At 48.3% G+C, this 6000-nt stretch overlaps 1 protein-coding gene across 8 annotated transcripts in view; it reads left to right on the top strand.

The window, feature by feature from the left end:
* Positions 1-2654: 2654 nt before the first annotated feature.
* The window catches only part of B3GALT1 (beta-1,3-galactosyltransferase 1), a 228654-nt gene continuing 225308 nt past the window's right edge, over positions 2655-6000 (top strand). For all 8 annotated transcript variants that reach the window (XR_003923872.1, XM_030017466.1, XM_030017463.1 and 5 more), the window contains exon 1: positions 2655-2833. The gene's annotated coding sequence lies outside the window, so the exon portion shown is untranslated. The remainder of the gene's footprint in view (positions 2834-6000) is intronic.

Raw genomic sequence — 6000 nt, 5'->3', positions numbered from 1 at the left:
AGCTAAACTGCAGGTTTATGCTGGCAAGTAATGATTTAGTTACTTTACACACTGAGCTGTGTGTATGCTTGCAAAAAGCTGATGTTGAACCTTAAAGGCTACTCTTTTAACATGAAAATAATATTCAAACAGGATGTCTGAATTTCTGTTTACATTTTTAGATAAAGTTTAAAATATTAAAAATAATGGCATTTATGTTCTAGTTATTATGAAAGAGCTTCACTTATAAGGATTATTTTTCATATTTCCTCCTTCTTTGTGCAATGCTTTAGGTCTGCAACATCTGTAAAACTCAACAGTAAATAATGTTTGTTGTTAGTTTTTTTTTTCCAAGATAAAGATATAGCTGACATTAAATGTCAAAAAAACACCTCCTGCTTTAACAAAGAGTAACAAATATCATACTTTTTGGTAAGTATAAAATATTATTATTAACACTGTACTTTCTCAAGGCTTGAGGTGGCTCCTGAACTAATAAAAGCAATTTGCTAGAAGAAAAACATCTCTGAGCTATTGCACAGTGTCTAAACCCATAATTATTTAAAACATTTCTACTTCCTTCCAAACAGAAGCGGGTGTATTCAGTGTTCACACTGGACACAGTAAACTCAAATGTATCATTGCCACCAAAACAAAAAAGGTAAACAGTTGAAGAGTGGGAGGAAAAGAAATTTACCACTGTAGTGGACCAGTCTCACCAGAATAAAATTTGCATTAAAAGGTTGCTATGAAAGGAAAGGGCATGACCTTCAGGTTGCTTAACAATAGTAGCAGTTCTGAACTCAGCACAAATAAGGGTACCTGCATCTGGTACAACCGAACAAGGAATTCTGCCCATAAATAGGATCCAATATTAGTATTAACAGTAAATTCCTTCATTAAGACCTAACAAACATTTGCTTATGACCAGATTAACTTGAGAGGTTATTTCATTTTAGAAACATTTCTAAAAAAGCATGAAATATGATGGTAAGCCATTACAAATTAAATAAATCTCCACACCCTTTTGAATCAGCTGATAAAAGTATGAAACTGGGTAAGGGGCCTTTCTTGACAAGCAAATGCCAAAACAGTGGATAAAGACCAACACCACTGAAAAGAATCAAGCAGTGAACCATCTTTCTGAAATGTTTTCAAGTATTATTCACCTGGCTTTTTAGAGAAAGAGATTGGAAAAGAGGGAAGAGACATTTATTGTAAGTATAACTGAAAACTTAAGAGAGTCCAATAATTATTAGTTACAGAAAAAGAGTGATAATAATGCAGTTACAGTTGTACCCCTCTCCTGCTGTTACATCCACCCTTCCACTGCTCCTCTGGATCCCCTGATCAGTTTCATTCTAGGTTAGGAGTGTGAGGGGGTGAAAACAGTGATTTGTGAGCACCTGGAGTCCTTGGCCAGAAGGGCTGTTCATGTTTATGATTTCTTCTTCCTCCTCTAGGATCCACTTGAGGTCATTTTTATCTTTGCTAATATTTTTCTCTACTCTTCTCTTTCTTCACTGATCTGCAGCTCCAATTTACTATGTACGTTACTCTTTAGATATGTCAGATACTATTTCTTCGTTAACCTCAAAACCAGTTTCATCCAGCTCCAGGCCTGCATTTCTTTAACTGACCATGGGTAAGCCGTTTATGGCCGTTAAGGTCTCCAGTACCAAGCCTGTGCCCCTTCCCTTATCGTCCTATGCCAATACTCCTCTACGGTGCATCCTGGGTCCTCACTTCTCCAGGGCCTCTGTGACCCTACCGGGCCAGTATATCTCTACGCTACATCACTGTGGTTAGGGCACAAAAGACCTCATTCCACAGAGAGTAACAGCGATGCAAAACTATGGTTGTACCCCCATAAACAAAAGTTAACCAGAGACACCTGGTCCATCGGCAAAACCGCTGCTACAGCTGAACCAAGCAAAACACAGGTGCAGGCAGGTCAGGCGCAGCCGGTGGGACAAGCCTCGGTTCTGAGGCCTTGCAAACTCGGTACGAACCTCACGGCCAGCCACGGCGACAGAAGGTACTCGAGGGTCCCGCGCCGGGCGCCACGGCACGGCACGGCACACCCAGAGCGCAGCGCGGCAGCCCTTCGGGACGCCGTCCCCGACGCCAAGGTCGGCGGCAGCCGCGGGGATGGTGCTGGCGGACACAGTTTCATTCAGCCTAGCGGGATTCCGCCGAAAAAGATCCATCCTCCCCGCCCCACCTTTTTTTTTTTTTTTTAAAAAAAAAAAACAAAGCGCCTCGGCGTGAAGTTTGATGCTCCTGCGCACGCGGGGGAAGGGCGACGCACGTCTCCCACCTGAAAGGCCGGCCCTCAGCCGCGCTCCCGTGTCCAGAGCGGGTGGGGAAGGGCGAGACCGGCCCCGCCGCGCGCGTTACCGCTGCCGGCAGCCACCGCCGGGGCTGGAGCGAGTCCCGGCGAAGCCGAGGCCCTGCCTCAGCCCCGCTCGGGCCCGGCCCGACTCGGCACAGTGATCCGCACGGCCCCTCCACCTCACACCCGCGGCGACCCCCGCTGCCTGGCGCCGCTCCCCCCTCCCGGAAACAGGGCTGCCGCAGGGGCGAGCTCCCATTGGTCCTTTTCCGTCACACCTTCCCGCCTCCCCGGCGCAGCGCGGGCGGTGATTGGCTACTGGCCGTTGTCAGTCGGAGAGGGCGAGCCCCGCCGGTGCCCGGGCTGCGCTCTCGTGAGGCGGGCGCTGCTGCCGGGCGCCGCGGCGGCTGGTGCGGCTGCGGGCGGAGCAGTGATGCCGGCTGCGGGGCGGCGTATGGCAGCGGGAGCCCGGCACGGAGCGGCGTGCGCCCAGGCGGGCGAGGGCGGCGAGCGCGGCCGGTAAGGTCTGGCCGCGGGGAAGGCGGATGCCTGCCTCCGTGCGCGTCCTCGAGCCGAAGGGGCCGGCGGCAGCGCCGGGCAGCGGTGCCGGCGCGGGCGGAGCGGCGGGCGAGCAGGATGCCTGGGGCGAGCGGCAGCGCTGGGCGGCGGTGGGCCGCGGCGGGCAGGGGTCGCGGGCGGGCGCGGTCCCCCGCCGCCCCTTGCCGTGCCCTTCGGCGCGGCGGTGCCGGTCGTGCCCCGTCCCAGTCCCCGGGCGGGACCGGCGGCGCGGCGGGAACTTCGGTGCCGCCGCCCGGTTGGCGGCGGCCGGCGGTGCCCGCGAGTGCCGCGGCGGGGGGCGACACTAGCCCGCTAGTCGGGTCTGGCGGAGGGGCTGCGGTGCTGGCCCCGCCGCTCCTCCGTCGCCTCAGGAGGGCTGGGAGGGGGGGAAGGGGGGCGCGCCGAACGGTGCCGCCGGTGGCCCCGGCGCTGCGGGTGAGGGGCTGCCGGGGAGGTGGGGATGGTGGCTGGGAAAGGCGGACCGCGCCGCGTCCCCGCACCCATCGGGCGGGGTGCTGCGGGTCCCGCTTTCCGCAGAGGGAGCTGGGAGGGGGGATGGGGGTGCGGGCGAGACTGCCCGGCGGCCCGGCTCGCGCGGGGCGGGCGGCTGCTGCCCTGCGCGGGGAGCTCGCGCGCGGGTGGGGAGCGCGGCAACGGCCAGCGCGGACGTGCGCGCGGCCCCGGCCCCGGCCCGGCGGTCCGGCGGCGGTGGGGGTGAGCGGCTCGGCGGGGCTCGCCTGGGGCGGTGGCTTGAACTTCCCTTCCAAGGAAGGGTTTTACTCGGACGCGGTCGCGGACGCTCAGCTGGGCGATTCACACAGGCGGGGGCACTAACGAAGGGGGTGGTCTCGTTGTGGCCGCAGACGGTATCTTAAAGTTATTAAAACAGTTAGCTCAAAGAAAAGTTATTTTAAAGTAAGTGCGAGGGTGAGGTTTGATATATGACCGCTGGCTCTGGAGACGGAGGAATTCCAAAGATGAAATCCCATTTATCCGTGTGCGCTCTTCCTCATTGTTCTTCAGCCTGCTGTACTTTTAGGGACAGAAGATAACATTGGAAGGCTTTGAAGTACTGTCAAGTCTTGTTAATTTAGAAAAAACCGGCCTTTAGATGCTCTTTAGAAACGTTAATGTAAACATTCAGATTCTTGATTGTATAACGTTTTGAGGAATCGTTAGGATGCTGCCAGACTTTGCAATGATGGACATGATCCTTCAATCGTGGAAATAAAGAGTTTTGACACTGATTCAGTAGGAAGCAAGATAGCATCCACAATTAACAGTTGAAGAGAAAATAGTTTGTGTTATCTCTTTGTTATTTTGCATGTGATAGGTTGGGCATTTGAAACATAAGAAAAATTTTCTGCAGAAAACATAAAGAGCGTTTAATTTGATTTGGGTTTTCGTTCTTTTGTAGCTGTAAGCTTCCTTCCCTACTTTCTAGGAGTGTATTGATTTGGTTCTCTCTTTCTTGATACAGAGTATTCTGATAAATTAATTCAGTTAGAAGGACGCATTCAATCACATGATGCATAACAAGCTTTCAGAATTTTTTAAAATCATGTGATAGATGGCAAGGATGAATAACCAGTGTAAGCACCGTTGTTACAAATACATGCTCTGCTTCGGAGAGCTGAAGCCCAGTTTTACAGCTGAGGGGAAGGCACTAGTAAGTGTAAAAGATTAGAGGTGTGGAATTTATTACTGATACAGGTTAATATTGTTCCCTCCCTGTATACTTATCCACTAAATAATGTTTTTGACAGAACAGAAATTGCTAATGAAATTTCAGTTTCTTCTACATCACTCATTCTGGATAGATCCAGATAGATCCAGCAAATGTCATATTGGCAAACCAGTTTTTCAGAAACCTCATTTCGGTAACTTGAATCAGTGTCTTCAGAGTATTTTAGGTTAGTTTGGAGAGCACCCCTGATCCAAATATGTTGCACATTGCCATGATGCAATGTCTGAGATGCGCTCAGTTGTGCAGTCTGCCTCATACCTCACCTGTGTTTTCCTTACGTGCTTTCTTAGGAAAGACACCCCCAAATTTTTGTGGTGGTTTTGTGGCAGAGACCAATAGAATTTTTGCAAAGCTTGCAGGCTGAAAACACCAAGCCCTTTTTTTCCCTTGTGAGTGACACCAAATTTTAATCTAAAAATCTAGTTTATGAATGGGTAAACTGTAGAACCTTCAGCACATGAGTAGTCTTTATTCGTCATACTAATTTCACTGGGATTGTTATGAGGAGGACATGCATGCAAGGAGAACGTATGCCACTATTTCCTACATAGCCTATCTTTGTCTTAACTGCTTTTTTTCCTCAGAGTTCTTAGGAAACCTTTTCTAAAAGATCAAAATATTTCAATTGTATATCTTCAGAAGGGTACTCAATTCATTATTGATTTCTCTTGTCTGTTAATAAGTAATGAACTTTTATGGAGCAGGGATTGTCCCACCACTAAAGTGAATACAAATGTATTAACTATTTACTTGTTGAAAAATACTCATTAACCATAGACTTACTAATATTCATAATTAATTATTATTATATAATACTTATACCTAGTTAAAGCTAGAGGAGAATGCAGAAGTTTCAGAGATTCTTAACTTGATTTTCATAATTTCTTCCATATAAAAGAAAATGAGTCCAGCTGTATGCCTCCCAACTAAAAGGACACACATTAAAATAACAAAAAAGAAATTGATTTTCCTAAGCTGCTTTTGTAGTAGTAATTTTTAAAGGGAAGTATTGCTATATGCAATATAATAAGAAATTTGGAACTGAAGCAGTCAATCATGTCACATTCTCCAACCTGCTGCCTATTTAGTTGCTTAGATAAAGATGGATACTAAAATATTCTTGATGTAATTTGCCATTAGTAGGAAAATTATTTCTTTTGATACAGCTAAGGAAAACAAGTGGCATGCTCTTTTAGAAATAAGTACATATGTACATTTAGTTGAACTACTGAAGAGTTGCAGAAGATGATAGAAAAGATGAATTAATGATCTATCTCCTAGTTGTATTAGATCATGCAAACGGTACACTGATCTTTTTGGAAAAGCTAATGCTGTTTTTGAACTGCAGTTAAAATACTGGCTTGTAGCTGTTAGCACTGTC

Source organism: Aquila chrysaetos, chromosome 6, assembly GCF_900496995.4.
Source record: "Aquila chrysaetos chrysaetos chromosome 6, bAquChr1.4, whole genome shotgun sequence".
Classification (NCBI taxonomy): Eukaryota; Metazoa; Chordata; class Aves; order Accipitriformes; family Accipitridae; genus Aquila; species Aquila chrysaetos.
The sequence above is the reverse complement of the archived record's forward strand: the minus strand, read 5'-3'. Positions and strand labels throughout refer to the sequence as shown.